Source organism: Panicum virgatum, unplaced genomic scaffold, assembly GCF_016808335.1.
Source record: "Panicum virgatum strain AP13 unplaced genomic scaffold, P.virgatum_v5 scaffold_4646, whole genome shotgun sequence".
NCBI lineage: Eukaryota > Viridiplantae > Streptophyta > Magnoliopsida > Poales > Poaceae > Panicum > Panicum virgatum.
This window is the reverse complement of record NW_024376410.1, coordinates 1-22,689: the sequence shown is the minus strand read 5'-3', so window position 1 is coordinate 22,689 and position 22,689 is coordinate 1. Positions and strand designations below refer to the sequence as shown.

Here is a 22,689-nt window from a genome sequence, read left to right as displayed (position 1 = left end):
TGAAACCTTTTATGCCCTCTGGCAAGGATCCGATTCCTCCTAACCTAGAGATGCATAGCTTTTCAAGGGAGGCCAGGCTTTCCATCCCCTGCGGAAAGGATGTGATGAGTGGGCAGCTGTCGATGCATAGCTCTTTAAGGGACGTGATCTCCCAGCCATTCAGGCAGCTCATGAAGTGCATGACATGCATGAATCCTGAGATCCTCAAGTGATGTGAGATGCTGATGCTGCAGCGATTGGGGAAGGCTCTTTATTTTGGGCAGCCATTCAACATGTAGAGTTCGAAGAGAACAGAGCTCGCCCAAGCATTCCGGCAACTGCTTAAGTCCGTCGCACATTCCTATCCGTAGCACCTGGAGGGATGTGAGTTGCCCCATTGCTTGAGGAAGGCTACTAAGGCGACAACAGTTCAGAATGTTTAGCTCTTGTGGATATCGAAGCTCCCCTAGCGCATTATCAATGAGAAAAGTCTTCAATAATTCCCATGCTGTCATGTGTTGCACCACCTCCCACTCACGTCCGGTGTTTTGTAGGTGGCTATGATAGAAGTATGAATTGGACCTCTCGAAATGGAATTGGCTGTGGTAATTAGATTCTGTGATCCACTTCCCAGCACACTCGGAGAACTTCCAATGCTTCAGGTGACAAGACAAAGGTAGGAATGTCTTGATCTTCAATGTAAGACAATTTGATATATTCAGACATGTCAAGCAATTACCAACTCGGACCTGTCCCGAGTGAGGTGCACAATTGCTGCAGTTTCCTCCCTCTTCTCCATCAGACATGGTCCCCTCTGCTACCAACCACACTTCTTCCAATCTAGGTAGATCATCCATTAATAACTTCACCAGTGAAGGAAATGGGCCACAGCTTATGCTCTCAAGAGAAGGCATCTTGTGCAGCTCAAGCTCCTCCAGACAAGGAAGTTCCACAAGCCCTTGTAGATGCTTCAATCCTTGGAAATCAGATAGCTTCATCGCCCTCAAAAATTGGAAGCAAGCTTGCCCCTTTACTTCAGTACCAACAACCTGATTATGCATCCACCATGCATATTTCTCGCCTGAGTACCCACAAATTTCTAGCTCTTTAATCCCAGCTGGCGGTTCTAGGCCATCAAGTACAGCCTCCTCCAACATAGTGTCCACCTTTTCATTAAAGAAAAACTAAGTGTTCACCTCACCTTTCTGATGCATCTTCCATTCTAGCTTCAACCTCTGTAAATTTGTCTTCTCTTTCAAGCATGCCTTATGTGCATCATCTTTCTCCAACACATGTGAAATACCTCTGATAATTAGACCTTCACTATTCCTACCTACATTTGCGAGCTCTGATATTCCAGCAAACTTTTCACCGTTACCCACAACAAATAAGGGCAACTTTTGTAGTTGACTGCTGAATTGTCCAATGCCTACATGCATCCCTCTCAATTCTTCACAATCTTTCAGGTTCAAAACTTGAAGCCTCTCAAACTTGACAATGCCATTAGGCAGCTCTACCAGCTTCCTACAGCCTTCGAGGTTCAAAACTTAAAGCTTCTCCAACTTGCTAGTGCCTTCAAGTAGATTTACCAGTTCCCCACAATTTTCCAAGTTCAAAACATGAAGCTTCTCCAAGTTGTTAATGTCTTTAGGTAGCTCTACCAGCTGCACACAATATTCTAGGTTCAAAACTTGAAGCTTATCCAAATTTCCGATGCCTTTGGGCAACTCTACCAGCCTATAACAATTATGTAGACTCAAACATTGTAGATTTCTCAATTTTGTTATAACTACAGGTAGCTCCTTAATCTTGGTATGATCTAGTTTAAGAACTCTTAGCTTTTTATTTCTACCAATAGAATTTGGCAAGGCTGCAAGCTCCATGTACTGGCAAAGATAAATGCTTGAAAGCATATTACAGTCACCAATTGAATCTGGTAAAAACTTTAGCTTCATACACCATGATAGGTTCAGTGTTCTTAACTTTTGCAGCTTACCAATAGATTTGGGCAACTCGAGAAGGCTACTACATTCTAGATGCAGAGCTTGCAGGCTCCAAATATCTGACATAGTTTCAGGGAGTGATTCACATTGCAATCTTGACATCTCAAGATATTTCAAATGTTTTGTCTGAAATATGGCAGCGAGCACTGTTGTCGATAGATTATTGTTTGCAATGATACTGCACAAGTGCTTTGCATTCTTGGCCTTGTTGAATATTATATCATCACAATCACCACCATCAACATATATAGCACGTGCATTCTTGAAAAACATTCTAGGCAAAGGTTTTTTTGGCTGTTGAACTAAGGAAAAGTATCTGTGGTATTTTGTGGAACTGGTTGCATCCTTTGGCACATTAGTTGAAATTTGCTCATCCAAGATGAACTGGGCAAGATCATGAAGCAAATCATGCATCTCGCAACACACTCTCCCAAAATATTCCTTCACATCCTGGAGAAAAGAAACTTGCACAAGTGAATTGAAGCACTCGTCGCCAACATCCTCCAAGCAATTGTAACCATGAGTCAAACTAATCACATTGTGAGCAATCCATTGGTCAACCAATTGTTGTTTATCGAGCGGAAGGCCTTTAGGAAACAATGAACATATTGTGAAGCACCGTTTCAGATGGGATGGTAAATGGGAATAGCTCAACATCAAGCTTGCTAATACTCTATGCTCTTTATCCTCAGCATCTAGTAGATTACTGTCTCTCACAGGCCTTCCATTGTTCTATACGTGTCTTGCCACGAAGGACATTTGCAAGAACTTTAATTGCAAGTGGCACCCCACCACATTTATTCACAATCTCTCTCCCAACTTCCAATAATTCAGAGTCCAAACCTTTTATGTCCTCACCAATGATCTGAGTGAACACAGTCCAGCTATCATCCTTAGACAAGGACAACAACTTCAACAGATCTGTTGATTCCACTGCTTCTGCAACATTTCTATTGCGACTTGTCAACAAAATACTACTTCCAGGTGCTCCTCTCTTTATATATAACATAAAATCTTCCCATTGACTTCGGCCCACAGTCCAGACATCATCTAATACAAGCAAATACCTCTTTCCAGTCAACGTATCTGCTATAGTTTGAATTATGTTCTGTATGGAATGATGTTCAGATTTTTGATAAGTAATGGCTTCAAACATCTTCATCATAAGCTCTTAGACATCAAATTCTTGAGGCACATGAACCCATATTCTTACTTCAAAATGATCCTTTACGGTGTTACCATCACCGAAAACAAGGTTAGACAAGGCAGTTTTCCTAGAGCCACCAAGCCCAATTATGGAGACTATCTTGATTATCTGTTGGTTATTTTTGTCCACTAGTTTAGATATTATTTCCTGCTTTTCTCGCTCACTTCCACATATTATTGATGCCACAGCAACATTTGGCACTGTTGGAATTGCCCTGGCAGTCCTGTTCATGTGTGGAACAGGATGACCTTCCGGCAAACTGTTTACTGTTGCACTGAAGTCAGTTCTTTGCTTCACTATTGCATCAAATCTCTTCTTTATAGCCTTGATCTTGAGGGCTGCCTTGAATTGAAACAGATATGATTTTGGTTTTGTGCAGAGACATTTTGACACAATATTGTTGGCAACTTCAGCTTCGTGCTTCTCAGCCTCTAGATGGAACTCATCAACAATATCATCAACGTCGTATGCGACGTGTTTCAATTGTCTGATGAAAAATTGATCATTATCCGTAGTTTTACATCCTGCTTTTTCTAGCTAGGAGCTGATATCCTCAAATCGACCCTTGAGATCCTGGAGATCCTTTGTCACACCCACTATAGAGCTGTACTGCTTCATCATCAATGGAGCTAACTTGTTTGCCAAAATTTTCAAAATTGCAGACACAGCAGCACCTTCGATACTGGCCATCATTTATTTTGAACATGAGCTGCTACTTTTGAAACAAAAAAAATCCTGCACAAAAAATCCTGCAGACCAAATTGAACATGAGCTGCTACTTTTGAAACAAAAAAAAAATGATCTGCACAAACTAGCTGTACTCTCAATAAATTATGGGTTGTGCATGTTCCAAACTAACTGAATCCTATGGCACTTTTTCATGCATGATTGTTTCTTTGTTACTTTGCTAACATGATGTATGACTGGCACCATCTGATAGACCTATATGAAACAGTAGTTGATGATATTGATGTCTGACCTAGGAAAACAGGTAGACTGCTAGCCTGAAGCTGAGCTCTTTAGCCTTTTAGTCTTTGAGCTGCACAACTGTGGCCGCAAACAGTCTCGTCTAGCCTTCTTGTTCCTGTTATCACATGAAACAAGAAGCATTATATATACGAGGGGATTTCATACTTTGGAGCATGTAAAAGAGAAAGGTAACAGTGTTTAAGATTAACGTACCATAGCCTCGATTCACAAAGGAGCAGATGAGGATCTCGAACAGATGGCTGATTAGTTCCTCAAGATGAACATACCACAGCCTCTAGCTCGGACGAATCAACTCTAATTACGTTTATTTCCTACTTGTGATGTGTGACTTCTGAGTTCCTGGATTCAGTACCTAACAATAGGCAGGATAATAATACATTTTTATTTGCTGAAAACAGTTGCACTGAAAGCAGAAAGTGTGGATGTTGATGGTAATTGACGAACTTAACAGGAGTATGGATCGAGCAAGAAAAAAACAAAACAAAGGACTTGAGTAGTCTTTGGTTAGAACAAAACATATACTAGGATAGTAAGCTAGTTGCACGAGAGTAATTACTTTTTTAGTTACCCTCTGTCATGTAACTAACTAAGCCAGATTGCACTCGTCTTACTGGTCCTAGCTAAGTCGCAACAGGCTTAATAATCATAGTTGTAACCAGGGTATTGAAGCGGTTGGAATTGTGGTGTCAGGCCAATTGCAACTGAGCATATTCTCTAGTTGTAACTGGAATCGCTTTATTGGTCCTAGTTGCAACCGATTTAAAGATCCTAGTTGTAATTACGGTGGCAGTGAAGCGGTTGCAGTCACGCACGGGATCTGGCCAATTGCGACTGAGTATATTGCTTAGTTGTAATTGCAATCGCCTCGTCGGTCCTAGATGCAACGGTTTTAATGATCTAGTTGTAACTGGGACATTGAAATAGTTTGTAGTTGTGGATGAGAACAACTGCAACTAAACATCTTACTATTATTAATTGGAGATGAAAAGGATGCACGACTTACGAAGCGCTCTAGAAAAAGAGAAAAAAGTCTAGAAAATTCCACAATAATCAGAAACATCTGGCCTTCTAATTATATCCATGATTATTAGTAGCCAAAGGTGACCCATCTCCCATCGCAATCAATCCATGCATCGATTCCTCATAGAGGATCATTTAAATTCTCTTTATTTATTTTCCTTATTATTAACACACCTGCCACCACAGTCAATCCATGCATCGATTCCTCACAGAGGAACATTTAATTTTTTTATTTTATTTTTACGTATTATTAAACCACCTCCCACCTCAATCAATTTATGCATCGATTGGAGGATCATTTATTTTTTTATTTTTTCTTATTATTAACCTATGTCCCACTGTATTCAACCTATAAATCCATACTTTTTGGAGGACCATTAAAAATCTTTTTTTCTATTTCTTCTTATTATTAACTTTCAATTAATCCATGCATTGATACATCTTGGAGGACCATTTAAAGTTTTACTTTTTTGTTGTGGTACAACATCTAGCCAGTAATATTAAAATAATTAGTGAAAATACTCAATAAACATAATACATAAAATAATTAGAAAGAACAAAAAACACAACAAAATAAATATTATACATACAATTTTATTAAATATAATAGACAGCCAAACATTGAATCAAATGTTAGTTGTGGTTTATAGTTTTAGACCGATAGAGTAAGTATTAAATATTTTAAAAAACATATATCTATAGAAATAATTATTGCATTCATTCTATTTTTAAACAAATTCACAAACAACCCTATAAAATAGAACTTAAAGAAGCACAGTAAATTTATATATTCAAATTATCTATATTATAAGAGATGATTTAAGGTAACCCCTTTAATTGTATTTGAATTACCCACTTACAATATGAAATATTATTTAAAACAACCCTAAAAATTACATGTAATTTTTCACACATGTTTAATTTCTTTAATATAATCTTATAAAGTTAAATAGAAAACCATATTATATATTATAGTAAATAATCTACACACCCAATATATTCATATAAATTAGACATCTATGTCATTTTAAAATTAAAAAACTACATCTACATTTACCAGTATTAGCTATTATTAGAAAATAGATAAATAGAAAGTAACTAAATTAACAAAAGTTTAAAAGGAAATCTAGATTCGTACATCACCACAACAGGGATAAAAAAGTAGATGACATATTTAAACATAGATTTCAAGGTACTTCCTATGTTCCATGATAATTTATGTTTTAGAAATTCTCATACAGTTTAATTTAGTAAGGTTGAGTTAAGGCACATGTGTCCCCTTATTGACGTGTTACCTATGTTGATCACTTTCCTTATGTTATTAATCTCCTAACTTTTAGTTCCTATGGACAAATTTTAAATCGTAAAATAATATGTTATGGACACATTTTGAAGGGTGAGAAACTATCAACGTAGATGATAAAAGTTATATAATTAATTATTAGTTTATCACAATCAATATAGAATACAAACTAAGAAAGCATTATTACAGTTAGAAAATGTGAGCGCGTGGACAGATGACAGAGAAAGAAAAAAACAAATATAAGTATTTTTATTAGTTGTATGTATTAAATTTATCCACAACCACCTAATTAATGTTTATATTTGTTATAGTTCTAGCCCGTGGAGGAGCACGGGTTGGTGGACTAGTATTGCCTAATTTTAAGTGAGTTACTTGCAACTATATGCACAGAAGAAATATAGACTAGTTGTAGCTAGCGTACATGGGTCACACGATTTTCTGCCTATCTTTTTATGGCTGCAATAGGAGATTAAAAACTTGGCAAGTCTATTTGTTTAGCTTGTACGCAAAACGTAATTATTGCAACAGGCTGCCATTCAATAAGCACATGGGACCGATAAACGCATGCTGCGTGCGTCGCGCTTTGTGTTGCAGAGACAGACGTGCGTCCATGGGGACAGATGCTGGTTGGCTGGTGTTTTGCAGAGATGCGTGGTCAGCAGCAACAGAATCAGATGCGTGTACGCGCATTTTCTCATGCATATGTACATATGTATGTATGAGGAGATTTAGGACTTTTGAGCATGTCAAATAGAAAAGTAACGGTGTTTAAGATTAACATACCGTAGCTTCAACTCACAAAGCAATTGAATAGGATCTTGTGCTGTAATTATGATTTATGCCTTTTGAGCTTTCAGCCTTCCGTAGATGAGAATTGGGAGAACGATGTGGTCGATTAGTCTCTGAAGATAAATAGCCTCTAGCTTAGAAGAACCAAGCATTATCACGTAGGTTTCCTACTTGTGATGTATGACTTGTGAGTATCCTGCCTTCAGTACCTGACAATAGCCACCAGATCAATAATCATCAGTGTTTGTTTGCTGAAAATAGTTGCATTCAGAGCAGAAGGTGTCAATGTTGATTGTAAATCGATGAACCTCAATGGAGTATGGAGCAAGAAAAACTAAACAGAGGACTTGAGCTGTCCTTGGTTAGAACAGAAGATGTACCAGTTGAGCTCAAACGTATTCGTCCTCTCCTCTGGCTACGTATTGTACTTATGATATATGACTTCTGAGTTTCCTGCCCCTAGTACCTGATAATGGGCAGAACAATCACCAGTTTTGTTTGCTCAAAACAGTTGCAGCGAAAGCAGAATGTGTATATTCATTGATCGTGGGAGAAGAAATCGACCAACTTTGCAGGAGAAAGAAAAAATGAACAGAGGACTTGAGATGTCATTGATTAAAACAGATAAAACATGTACCAGGAGCTCAGATCTGCTGCTTCTGGCTGTGCCACCTGCAATCGCCAGATGTATTCCTCCAATATGGATATACTCTTATATATGTACTGTCTTTGGATCTTAAGAAAACCCAAGCATGTGTTTAATGTCTATATATATTTTAATCGAACCAAGCAACATAGGTGTACGTTTACAACGTACGAAATTCAAGTTTTTTAAACGTATGTTTTTTATAAGCACATGTATTTGTACCAGTCAAATAATGTAAGTTTGTTACGAGATCAATAGTCTATTATCTCAAGATGTGCCACGGAATGTTTTGTGAAAATTTAATTTGTAGATGGCTCGTCGGTGGATGTATACCATGAAAAGGACGGAGAGGGCTTTCCGTGTTGAATTGGATAAATTCATTGATGTTGCGAAGATGGATGCGAGGATCAAGGGGGTTTCCGGTATATGTTGCCCTTATAGGAAGTGTAAAAATCTGAACGTCTGGGCAGACGCAGTCACCATCAGGTCACACATGATCATTGAAGGATTTGTTGATGACTACTCCACTTGGATCCATCATGGAGAGCATGACACTCCTTCGGAACTACCAGTAACCGATCAAGGAACATACGGGTTTATAGGATGTGGAGATGCGGATGATAGTGAAACATTCTTCGATGCCGACCTTCACATGACGTGTTCTCATGTTGATGGAAATGATGACGGCGGTGGTAGATACATAAGCATACCTTCGGGGAGTTTAGAAGGCCAATATGGTGATGATGATAGTGATGCAGATGAGCTGGAACAAATGCTGAAGCACTTTAAGGCGGATGTCCTTATTGGGAGCGCGAAAGGGTTAGAGCATTTCAAGGTGGTAGAGGATGCTGCACACCATAGCGTGTACGAGAAAGTTGGTGTCCAACTCATTGGTCTGAGCTACGGTTTGTACTCGAGCTGTTGATTCTGAAGGCCAAGTACGGATGGTCTGACTCTAGCTTCAACGATCTGATGAAACTCTTATCGTGGTTGCTTCAGAAGCCTAACTTTGTGCCTGAGAACATGTACCAGGCAAAGAAGATTATTAGCCCATTCACAATGGGAATTGAGAGAATACATGCCTGCCCGAACTACAGGATACTATATCGAGGGGAAACATTTGGGAAACTAGAGAAATGTCCAACATGTGGCACTAGTCGTTACAAGCAGAATGACATTTACAAGGACGACGATCAAGCATCCTCCAAAAGGAAGAAGAGGAAGAAAAAGGGTGTGCCTGAACCTTCCAAAGAAGATACATGCTTAGGCATAGACGAGAACAAGAGGAGATTCCCCAAATTGGTTATGTGGTACCTCAATCCAATCGACCGCTTAAGGCGTATGTTTGCAAACCCTCGAGAAGGAAAGCTGATGTGTTGGTGGCATGAAGAGCGGATTCAAGACGAGGGTAAGCTTTCACACCCAAGGAATGTGAGGTTTGCACTAAGGACAGATGGAATGAATCCTTTTGGGGAAAGAAACAGCATACACAGCGCATGGGCAGTTATATTGACCATATACAACCTACCGATTTGGCTTTGCCAGAAGAGGAAGTTAATAATGTTGTGTATTCTGATACAAGGGCCAAAACAATCCGCATTGATATAGATGTCTTCCTTGAGCCATTGATGGCTGATATGGTGAAGCTTTGGAATGAGGGTGTGCGAATGTGGGACGAGTATGCTAAGGACCACTTCACATGCAGAGGAATTATAATCGTTACCATCAATGACTACCCTGCATTGTTCTCGATCTCTAGACAGATCAAAGGAAAGACGGGATGTTTAGTATGGCTGGATGGCACGATGTTTGTGTACCTGGATGGTTCAAAAAAAATTTGTGTATCTGAAGTACCGCCGGTTCCTTGTTGAAAGGCACAAATACCGCAGGAAGGTGTTCTACGCCCTCTTTGATGGTAAGGCAGAGTCAGGTTCAATACCAATAAGAAGACACAACAACAAATATGTTTTTGATATGGTAAGGAAGATTAACGTCAGCTATGGCAAGAAGATCAAGATAACTAAAGCCCCTGTAGAGGGCGTGCCTTTCAAGAAGATGTCAATGTTCTTTAAGTATTTGCCATACTGGAAGGACTTGGAGGTTCCACATGCCGTCGATGCAATGCACATAAAGAAGAACGTGTTCGATAGCACTATCTATTTGTTGATGGATGTAAAAGGCAAGACAAAGGATGGCTTGAGGTCACGTTGGGACCTGGTAAACATGGGAATAAGAAGTGACCTCCACCTCGTGGAACATGCGAATGGGAAAATTATGCTGCCAGCCGCTAGCTACAACCTGACATTAGGAGAGAAAAGGGAACTTTGCCTATGTCTACGTTGTCTAAAAGTGCCAACCGGGCTGTCATCTAAAATAAAGAAGCTAGTATCCATGAAAGATTTATCGCTAAGCGGATACAATGCTCACGATTGCCACATGATGCTAACGGTATTCCTCGCGGTTGCTATAAGGGTTGCCAAGCCTGCATTTGTGCGTATGGTAATAACTCGGATGGTCTACTTCTTCAGCAAAATCTCGCAAAAGGAAATTCGTTTAGATGAATTGGATTCACTGCAACAGTTCTGCACGGAGACTATGGCCTAGCTAGAGATGCGTTTTCCTCCATCACTTTTCAACATAATGCGACACCTCATGGTACATATGGTCGACCAGATCCGTGCACTTGGTCATACCTACTTACATGAAATGTGAGCATACGAGCGTTTCATGGCGACTCTAAACCGCTATGTTCTCAATTGTGCTTGTCCTGAGGGGTTCATGATAGAGGCCTACTGCACCAAAGAGATTGTAGAATGCTATCAGGATTACTTGGTGGACAAGAAAGGTATTGGCGTGATTGCATCTCATCACACGGGAAAGTTAGAAGGGAAAGGAACGAGGGGGAGGAAAACATTTGTTGATAGGGCATACCATAAAGTGGCAAGCGCTCATTTCAGTGTCCTACACCAGTTGGAGATTATGTCTCCGTTCATCGAGCAGCACCTTAATATTGTTCGCGCAGAAAGCAACAGCCGATCAGAGGCTTGGGTCATGAAGGAGCACAAACAACGATTCACCACCTGGCTCATGGACCAAAACATAGAGGAGGGAACAACTGTTGAGGGAGTCACATTGAAACGGCTGGCTTTGGGTCCTTTTGCACAGGTCAGGACATGGCAGGCATACGATATTAATGGGTATACATTCTACACATCTGCCAAGGATAAGAAAAGTGTCTGCCAAAACAGTGGAGTTTGGATAGACGCCATCGATGACACAACGAGAAACAAGGTCATATTTTGGCCTTATAGAGGACATATGGGAGCTTGACTATGGAAGGACCATACAGATTCCTGTGTTTAGGTGCCAATGGGTCAAACACCCACAAGGTGTAGAGGTGGACAACTACGGCCTGACGATTGTTGACCTGGCCAAAGTTGGCTACAAAGATGACCCTTGGGTACTCGCCAAATGAGTTGCACAGGTTGTATATGTCCTCGACCCAAGCCAGAAGAACGAGAAGCACATAGTTGCCTCGGACAAACAGACTATTATCGGGGTTCATGGTGTGAACGACGTGGAGGCCTTCAATGACTATGATGACATGCAGGTCTCCACAGATCTACCAACCAAGATCAAGATTGTAGAAGCAAGCATAAAGGATGTTAAACCATGGTCACGGCTCGATGGAGAGCCAAGATTTGTAACCGCCTAATGCACTACTGTTATTTAATTTCACATTGTAACCTTTGCACGTCAAATATTTTGAGTTTGATCAAAATTTGTCTTCTGTTGTTCAAAAACAAGTAAATATTAAAGGAGTAAATATAAAAAAAAGGATATAACAAGTCAATATAAGATAATTATGTATAAAAGAAGTAAATAAAAGACAATATTAAACAAGAAAATATGAAAAGGAGTAAATATAAAATAAGGGATATAACAAGTAAATATAAGATAATTATGTATAAAAGAAGTAAATAAAAGATTATATAAAACAAGAAAATATGAATAAGTAAATTATAAATTATAAATAAGTTAGCAGCAGCAGTTGACGCTATCCACCGCGGCTGCTAAGTGACTTAGCAGTAGCGGTTGGAAAGTCCACCGCTGCTGCTATAACTGTGGGCGGCCCGCCCCACTCCACTTATCAGCAGCGGTGGACAATTTATCCACCGCTGCTGCTATATGTTAGCAGCAGCGGTGGATTACGTTCACCGATTCTGATAGTGTCCCAGATTTTTTTCAACATCGATTTTCAGTTTTTAAACAGTGTTCTTGTGACCCTCCACCGAAAGTTGTTTTGGTTTTTTTGCTCCTCTTGGGCCTATAAATACCCTCCAGTGCCCCCCACCTCTTGCCAAGCTACATCAGTAGAAACAATGCCTCACATATTCTTCTCCTCCTTCCTTGCCTTTCTGCTTATTGGGATAGGTTGCATGTAATGCAAACTCCAAGTTGTGGAAAAATCCTAATCTCTCGCCGGATGCAACTATTCCGGTGGGAGTTCCAGGTTGTGGAAAAATCCTAATGGATTTATTCCATAACCAGTTGCCTTGCAGCTGCCCTACCCTCCTTTATAGAACTTGCAGGTGGTGTACATCTCAGCTAATATGAGTCCTACCCACCGGCAGAGAAAATACTTGCTGAGGTGTACACCACCTGCAAGTTCTACAAAGACGGTTGCAAATCCATCAAGTTAGTGGATAAATTGTGTGTACGTTGACATTTTTTTTATCGTTGTGGAGAAAATGCTTGCTGAGATGTAAGCTGTTAGCTTTTATGTATCATTATTTCAGTTTTTATGTTTTATTATTTCTTGTTTTCAGCTCACATTGAGATGACTATAACATGAGTGCATGGCAAATGTGTTCTTGTTGTTTAAGGTATGATATTGCAAGAATATATAAAAGTAGAGGGGTAAATAGAAGAACTAAATATAAAAGAAATAAACAGAAGTAAAGGAGTAAATAGAAGAATTAAATATAGAAGAAATGTATTCTTGTTGCAGGTTGGAGAAATGTATTATAGAATAAATATAATAAGTATAAGGCACTTAGCAGCAGCGGTTGGAAAAATTCACTGCTGCTGGTAAGTGAGGGTGGCCGGACCCACTCCATTAGCAGCAGCGGTGGACACCGAATATTTTATGAATTTAATTGAATTTTTATAATTTAGTGCAGAAATAAATTAACAATACACAAATAGCCTCAGAAAATCAAGATATTTGGCGGAGGGGCAACATATGTCCACGTAGCATCCTCAAAAAAGTTTGGACAAGAAACGCTACATGTTGCCGGTGTTTCCTTCAACTCGTCGTGTGTGTTACACGCGAAGTCACTTTTGCCATCCCTAGTTCACTTCAATATTTTCAACAAGATCCATAGTTCACTTCATCCTCTTCATGTGGGGGTTTGAGGTTCGCTTCGTATAGCATGTTTATTGAACTAGGTAATTTATTTGCATTTTTTGGTCAACACTACAATATTTTATGAATTTAATTGCATTTTGTTGATTTACTGCAAAAAGAAATTAATAATAACCAAATAGCCTTAGGAAATCAAGATTTTGGTGGAGGGGTAAAATATGTCCATGTGGCATCCTCAAAAAAAGTTTGGACATAAAAATCCACAAGTTGCCGGTGTTTCTTTCATATGGCTTCCACTCGCCACGTGGATCACTTGTAAAGTTAGCCTCATCGTCTAAGTTTCAACGTGATCCATAGTTCACTTTATCTTTTTTATGTGGGGGCTTGAGATTACCTTAGTATTGCATATTTATTGAACTAGATAACTTATTTGCATTTTTTGGTCAACACTACAATATTTTATGAATTTAATTGCATTTTTGATGATTTACTACAAAAAGAAATTAATAATACACAAATAGCCTCAGAAAATAAATATATTTGGTGAAGGGATAACATATGTCCATATAGCATCCCCAAAAAAGTTTGGACAAGAAAATCCACATATTGCCGATGTTTCTTTCATATGCCTTCCACTCACCACGTGGGTCACTTGTGAAGTTAGCCTCATCGTCTAAGTTTCAATGTGATACATAGTTCACTTTATCCTTTTCATGTGGGGGCTTGCTATTATCTTAGTATAGCATATTTATTGAACTAGAGAACTTATTTGCATTTTTTGTCGACACTACAATATTTTATGAATTTAATTGTATTTTTGATGATTTACTAAAAAAGAAATTAATAATACACAAATAGTCTCGGAAAATAAATATATTTGGTGGAGGGGTAACATATGTCCATATAGCATCCCAAAAAGTTTGGACAAGAAAGTCCATATGTTGCCGGTGTTTCTTTCATATGGCTTCCACTCGCCACGTGGATCACTTGTGAAGTTAGCCTCATCGTCTAAGTTTCAACGCGATACATAGTTCACTTTATCCTTTTCTTGTGGAGGCTTGATATTACCTTAGTATAGCATATTTATTGAACTAGATAACTTATTTGCATTTTTTTGTCAATATTATAATATTTTATGAATTTAATTGTATTTTTAATAATTTACTACAAAAAGAAATTAATAATAATTTACTGCAAAAAGAAATTAATAATACACAATTAGCCTCGGAAAATAAATATATTTGGTGGAGGGGTAACATATGTCTATATAGCATCCCTAAAAAAGTTTGGACAAGAAACTTCATATGTTGCCGGTGTTTCTTTCATATGGCTTCCACTCATAACGTGGGTCACTTATTAAGTCGGTAGAATCATCCAAGGTTCAACATGATCCATAGTTGAATTTATACTTTTCATGTGGAGGCTTGAGATTACCTTAGTATAGCATATTTATTGAACTAGATAACTTATTTGCAAATTTTGGTCAACAATACAATATTTTTATGAATTTAATTGCACTATTGATGATTTACTGTATAAATAAATTTAGTAAAGATAAATATTGTACAAAATAAACTTTGTACAAATTTTGTATTTTTGGGCGGCAGCGTTTTGGTGGGGTTTTATTTTTTCCGATGCGGATGAACAAAAAATGTGTCGCGGCTAAATTTCACTCTGTTATTTCACTATGGCTGCCATAATTTCTTTGTGGGTGCACGTAACACCGACAAGGAAAATACGTATTTCCCTGTTGGCGTTCTTATTTTTCCGTCGATGTCGTGAAACTGACAAGGAAAATACTTAATTTCTCTGTCGGTGTTCTGTTTTTTCGCGTCGGTATCCTGAAACCGACACGGAAAATACCTATTTCCTGTAGGTATTATGTTTTTTCCGTCGGTTTCCTAAAACCGACAAGGAAAATACTTATTTACTTGCTAGTATATATATATTTTCCTGTCGGTTAGTGCTTGGACCGACAGGGATAATATATTTTCCCTGTCAGTTTTTGAAAAAACCGTCAAGGAAATTGTTTCACCGACAGGGAAAAACGGTTTCCAGTAGTGATAGGTCCACCGGCAACCTAAAGGGTCTGGATACTGTGGATACTACGCTTGCAAATATTTGCGAGTCAGGTATAGAACGAACCCTGAAGACGTAAGTGCTCCATGAAACATCTCAATTAATAATGCAATACACAACGTTTCCGTATATGTATAAATCACTAATAATGTTTGCTTTATCAATTATTAGATCCCTAAAATCCCTATGTATTGTTGGCCCCTAACTGAAAGGCATCTTATGAACGTCGTGGCCGACCTCTGCCGTGTCACAATGCACGAGGTATGCAACCGGCAAGGTCGGTTCTTTGATCCAGAGTCATACCTAACACGCGACGACAAATTCAAACGGCTTATCGACTGGGGGCACCATTCATTTTAATGAACTTGTATTAATTATATCTGTGCAGCCTTCTGTGCATATATTGTATGTTTGTATATATGTGTATATATATATGTATATATATATATATGTATATCTGGTGAAGCTGGATGTATATAGGATAACAAATGTGTGTTAACTTTATCACAGCTTTATTATCGCATGTGTTAGAGAAAAAGCAACGAAAATGCATTTCAATTATATATTCGAGGTGTGCTACAATACCGGTGATCCCGTTTTGTCGATGTGTTTCGAAAATACTAAATACCTGCATTTCAAATCAAACGGCAAATGCTATCACAAATAGCGGGAACCAAATGCTTTTAAAATGGCGGGAAACATAAATAGAGCAGGACATTCAAACATTGCGCCAATATTCAAACATTAGCAGTGGCGGTGGAAAATTCATTACACTGCCTCTGCTACAGACTTAGCAGAGGTGGTGGGTACAACCCACCGCCTCTGCTAGACCAAATAGCAGAGACGGTGCACAGAGTCCACCGCCTCTGCTAAGTACATAGCAGAGGCGGTTCGAATCACCGCTGCTGCTAGCTTCGGGTTAGTAGCAACACTAGCGCAGCAACGGATCTTTCCACCGCCTCTGCTGTGGCCTCTGGGACCGCCTCTGTAGTGCGTTTGTGTACTAGTGGCACTCTCGTGCACCACAATGCTAGAGATTATTTTAACTTGTATGTTTTAAGTTAGGCTTGCCCTGGACCGTCGATCCAGGCTCTCGCACGGGTTGGATTCTTTAGAAACAGGTATGCCCACAAATCCAACGCAACATACGCATCTCCGCAACACTTAGTTGTTGAATATGTCTTCTTTTAGTGGGCCAACACTCTGCACAGTACAACATCGTAGGTCTAATAGCCGTCCTGTAGAACTTGCCTTTTAGCTTTTGTGGTACCCTCTTGTCACATAGAACACCAGATGCTTGACGCCATTTCATCCATCCCGCTTTGATTCTATGGCTAACATCTTCATCAACATCCCCATCTTTTTGTAGAATCGATCCCAAGTATCGAAAAGTATCCTTCTTGGGCACTACCTAACCTTCCAAACTCACATCTCCTTCCTCTTGTCTAGCAGTACTGAAGTCACATCTCATATATTCAGTTTTAGTCCTGCTAATTCTAAAACCTTTCGACTCTAGAGTCTGCTGCCACAACTCTAGTTTCCTATTTACTCTTGCTTGGCTTTCATCCACTAGTACTACATCATCAGCAAACAACATGCACCATGGGATATCTCCTTGTATATCCCTTGTGACCTCATCCATCACCAAGGCAAAAAGGTAAGGGCTCAAAGCTGATCCTTGATGTAGTCCTATGTTGATTGGGAAGTCACTTGTGTCACCGTCATTTCTTCGAACACTAGTCACAACCTTGTTGTACATGTCTGTAAGGAAAATGGCCCCCTACCCATTATACCTTAAAGTTTTTGGGGTTTGATAACAACATTAACCAATGGGACTAAGATTGTGTCAAGTTGTATGTGATTATGTCCCAGGGATGAAGATGATGGCTTGGTGTGCAAAACACCTCAATGAAGGCATCAAAAGGCTATAGAAGAGGTACAAGTGAAGACGAAGCAAAGACCCAAGTCACGGCAAAGAAATACGGTGAGAGGACAAAGCTACAGAACCAACATGCACACGACGGACGGTCCGCCGTGTAACGGCGGACGGTCTGGCGTCCACAGACCTGCGGCTGCACGGCATCTGACAACAACCCGGCGACAAAGTCTACAAACGACGGACGGTCCGGCGTGCAACGCCGGACGGTTCGTCGCTACACAACGGACTACAGCGGCCGAGAATGCGAAGGAAGGAAGGAGCGGCTAAGTTACACATGACGGACGGTCCGTCGTATACACCACGGACGGTTCGTCGCTACACGACGGACGACAAGGAGCGAGAGATATTCAAGATAGCGGGCAAAGCAACTCTACACGCCGGACGGTCCGGCGTGCAACACCGGACGGTCCGTCGTTCACAATGAACGTCTGACAAGTCCAACGGTCGACTCCAACGGCTAGTTTGGGGGCGGTGCCTAACACACGACGGACGGTCCGTCGTATACAAGACGGACGGACCGTCGTTCACTGCAAATGTGCAGTTTCCCCCAATGGCTATATTTCGAGGTGTGGCCTATATATACCCCCATGGTCGGCCTCCATTGTGTGCTTGGACACCCCTGAGCTTACCCAAGTGCTGTTGCACTCATTTCTTGGTTCCAAGCACCCCTAGCTCACTACTACACATTGAAATACTCATCCAAGCTAGGAAAGAACCCCCCTTAGCATTCTAGAGCCTTAGTGCATTAGAGTGTGAGTTGTAACACCCTTACACCCACTAAGACCTGCATGTCTCAAAGCTTATCCGTGCTCGAGAGCACGAAGACTTGTAGGTGTGTGGTTTGTAATCTTGCGAGGTCCTCCGGGAGGAGGGGTCGCCACCATACTTGTGAGAGGGAGGGAGGCCCTCGGCGATTTGTCCGAAGCTCTACATTAGTGGAAGCTGACCGGGAAGACGTGGCCCAAGGCTTTGGGTGGCTAGGCGGTTCCCGGACGTGAAGTTGATCCTTGATTAAGGATCACCTCGGCCGCATGCGGTGTCCTTGTCCTCGAGAGGACAAGGTTGTCTTGATCTCCATTGGAGGTTCAAGTTACGGGGCCCTCGAGAGGGACTTGTATAACGTGGACTAGTGGGGAGGTTGATTGCCTCCCCGACACCACGGAATAAATCCACGTGTCATCTACTCCGGGAGTTTGCTTCTCCAAACCCTCTCTTTACTCTACGCATTTATATTATGCACTCTCATACTTGCAATTGATTGTATGCTTGTCTAGAGTAGAAATATTCTAGAGTTGCTATTAGGTTGCTTGTATGCTCTTGGTAGAGTAGACACACTTAGCAAAACCGTCATTGCACCTGTTCATATCATGTTTAGGTTTTGTTTAGTGTGACATTGGTGTGAATTTGAGTAGCCCTTAGGTGAGCGAAAATTTAGATAAAGACCTAATTCACCCCCCTCTTAGGCGTCCGGTTCACTTTCAATGTCCTTAATGAAGGCCACATACTTTGTTAGGACTTTATGATTTTCCAAAGCCCAGCGCATAACCTTCCTTGGTATCTTATCATAAGCCTTCTCTAAGTCCATGAAAACCATGTGTAGGACTTTCTTTAGCTCCCTATGCCGCTCCATAACTTGTCTTAAAAGAAAAATTGCTTCTATGGTTGATCTCCCTGGCATGAACCCAAATTGGTTCATGGTAATACACGTCAATCTTCTCAAACGATGCTCTATAACTCTCACCCATAGCTTCGTCATATGGCTCATTAGCTTAATCCCTCTGTAGTTAGTGCAGCTTTTGATATCTCCCTTGTTCTTGACGATTGGTACTAATATACTTCTCCTCCACTCTTCGGGCATCTTGTTCGATCGCACAATCTGGTTAAAAAGCTTTGTTAGCCAAACAATAGATATATCTCCTAGGCATCTCCACACCTTAATTGGGATCGCATCAGGGCCCACTGCCTTGCCCCCTTTCATCCTTTTTATGGCTTCTCTAACCTCAGACTCTTGAATCCTATGCACAAAGTGTCTATTGCCATCATCAAAGGAGTCGTCCAACTCAGTGGACGTGCTCTCACTCTCCCCATTGAACATGTTATCAAAGTACTCACACCACCTTAGTTTGATGTCCTCCTCCTTAACCAAGAGTTGATCCCTCGCATCCTTAATACACTTGACTTGATTGAGGTCCCTTATCTTCCTATCACGAACCCTAGCCATCTTGTAGACGTCCTTCTCTCCTTCCTTTGTACTCAGCCTTTGGTAAAGGTCATCATATGCTCTGCCCTTTGCCTCACTCACTATTCACTTTGCAAACTTCTTTGCCACCTTGTACCTCTCTATGTTATCTGTACTCCTATCATAGAACATGCGTTCGTATCGCTCTTTCTTCTCCTTAAGGGCCTTTTGTACATCCTCGTTCCACCACCAAGTCTCTTTAGTTGCACCTTTGCTCGCTTTGGTAACACCAAGCACTTCCGCAGCCACCTTCCTAATGCAAGTTGCCATCTTCTCCCACGTGTTGTTTGCATCTTCCCCTTCTTCCCAAGAGCCCTCCGTGATAACCCTTCTCTTAAAGTCTTCTGACGCCGCCTCTTTTAGTTTCCACCACTTCGTTCTCACGGCTTTGACTTGTTTATCCCGTCTGGTACGCAGATGAAAGTGGAAATCATCCACCACGAGCTTGTGTTGAGAGACAACACACTCTCCCAGTATTACCTTACAATCCAAGCATGTCCTCTTATCCTCTCTTCTTGTGAGAATGAAGTCAATCTGACTAGCATGATGGCCACTACAGAAGGTCACCTTCCTAAAGAAGGTGTTGGCTACCATCAGATTGTAAGCTATAGCAAAGTCTAAGACTTCCTCTCCCTCCTGATTCCTACTACCATACCCAAACCCTCCATGTGCCACCTCGTAACCTGCATTAGACAACCCTACATGGCCATTGAGATCTCCTCCTATGAAAAGCTTCTCATTGGTGGGTACCGCTCTAACCAAGCTATCTAGGTCACCCCAAAACTGCCTCTTTGTACTCTCATCATGGCCTACCTGGGGAGCATACGCACTTATAACATTGAAGACTAAGTCACCAACAACAAGCTTGACTAGGATGATCCTATCCCCCAGCCTCTTGACGTCCACCACTCCATTTTTCTGACTCTTGTCAATCAAGATGCCCACTCCATCTTTGTTTGCAACTGTTCCTGTGTACCAAAGCTTGAAGCCTGTGTTCTCCACCTCCTTCGCTTTCTGACCCTTCCATTTCGTCTCCTGGATGCATAGGATATTTACACATCTCCTAATCGCTGTGTCAGCTAACTCTCTTAACTTACCTGTGAGGGACCCTACATTCCAGCTGCCTAGATGGATCCTAGTTGGCACGACTAGCTTCCTTACCCCTCGCACCCGCTGAGTCAGGTGCGAAGACCCTTGCTCATTTAGCACTACACCCGGGAGACGATGTAGCGCGCCACTGAGGAAGCAACGACCCGATCCTTGCTCACTTAACACCGCGTCTAGATCACGATATGGCGCGGCACCAATGGGGTGATGGCCCGGCCCTTGCTCATTTAACACCATACCCGGGTTGCGATATGGCACGCCGCTAAGAAGGTTACGCCCCAATGGTTTTCTCTTGGGTTTCATCTCCATAAGAGTAGATGGGTTCTACATTGGCTCGCCATGCCTAACACAACCCTCCTCCTTTATCTGGGCTTGGGACCGGCATTGTTGAAACAACATCGTTGAAACAACACGGCGGAGATAAAATAAAAGGCTTCAATGGTTTCAAAAAATTAGATTGTGAAGGAAATAATCAGATAGAGCTAATACAGTTTGAACCATCATGGTGGCCAATAAAACCAATAGGGAAACAATTTGATCCTCACACCATCTCCTCTCAGAAAAAACAGCACTGCTACATACAGAAAGCAGAACCAGGACCAAAGAAAAAAGCTCACCCAGAATTCAGTATACAAACACGGCACACAAGCAGAAAGATTGAGAGACTAAAGAGTTGCGACTCATCTGCATACATCAACAGCAGTCTTCCCACTCATAGGAGAAGCAGGAAAAGGGAAGAAAGATTTCAAACAAGGTGCACTAGCACGAACTTGAAGGATCGTCCAACTAATTAGTGCACTGACGTAGCTATTCGCAGTAGTTGATAGTTGTGCACTTGTGCTAGCTCCTGATTGTGTGTTGTCCATTCAAATGATAATAAGTATATACTAGAAACACAGCGCGGCTTTGCCGCACCCTCAATGGAGTTGACCAGTACACTATGTCAATATTAGCAAGATCAAACATATTAATCCGACTTGGCAGCTGTTGGAGCTCCGTTTTTCTTGTTCTGCCTTGTAAATTTTACCTTCGCCCCTCTGGGCGTTTTCTACTTTTCAATATAACATGCAGCTCTCCTGCAGGTTCATTTAAAAAAACAGATTAATCCCATGTTTTAATGGTTCCATAGCCTATTCTGAGTATATAGTTAGGTGTTGCATACGTAGGATGATCATATTGCAAAAGGGACAATGTTGTGTAATAATAAAAAGGTAAATTTGTCACCTGAGTTAAAAACTGATGGCCAGCTTAAGATTTGGGTCAGAAAATTCCGTCTTGTGCATTGTTATTGCTCTGGAGCAACTCGATGTTTCATTAGAGTGTTGTTCCTAGTATGGAAGCATTTGCCTAGATCCAGCATTCATGTGCACTTGTTGGCCTATCTCGCCCGACCCCTAGCAAGAAAATGTGTCTATCAAAGTGAAGTACCAGAGTGAACCAATCCATGAAGATATAAAGATTAACTATCACAATGCTAAGATGGCACCAAAATGCTAAGCAACATGCTACATGTATAGAACTATAGATGGCACTCAATCAGGTGGTCTTCTTCTGCTCAGTTGTTTGATATCTTTGGGATCAGCTTGCATGCTCTGAAAGTTACAATATAGTAGGAAGTATAGATCATAAGGTAAAATAGCAATAAAAATTTTAATTTGTGATACTTAGCCCACTCATTTTTGCATAAGTACAATACAAAGCATTGTAGCATTAAGATTCAAATCACAGTGAATCAGTGATGCTTTAGCATCAAAGGGTTAACAGACAGGAAAGTATGAAGAACTGATTCGGGGGAGAGTATAAGCAAAAGTAGCTTACTCGTAGTCATAGTGTGTGCCTGGACAGTCAGCCTTTGTGCATGTATCTTGGAATAATGAAAATTCAGTACTGGCAGATTCCTTATCATATTGTCCCACCAGTATCTTTGTGATGTTATGAAGGCATAGAGATTTATTTATTGTTTCTTTTATTTAACTTCAACATGGCTCATGTTGTCCAATGCACGGGTACTGTGACCAAT

General features: G+C 40.7%; 1 long non-coding RNA gene and 1 other non-coding gene across 2 annotated transcripts; both read right to left on the bottom strand.

The window, feature by feature from the left end:
- Positions 1-21,135: 21,135 nt before the first annotated feature.
- LOC120694301 lies at positions 21,136-21,221 on the bottom strand. Its single transcript, XR_005683426.1, has one exon. It is a non-coding gene; the product is annotated as a small nucleolar RNA Z102/R77 (small nucleolar RNA).
- LOC120694297 lies at positions 21,144-22,265 on the bottom strand. The gene is made up of 2 exons (XR_005683423.1): positions 21,894-22,265; positions 21,144-21,745 (listed from the first exon to the last, which is right to left on the bottom strand). It is a non-coding gene; the product is annotated as an uncharacterized LOC120694297 (long non-coding RNA).
- Positions 22,266-22,689: the final 424 nt, after the last annotated feature.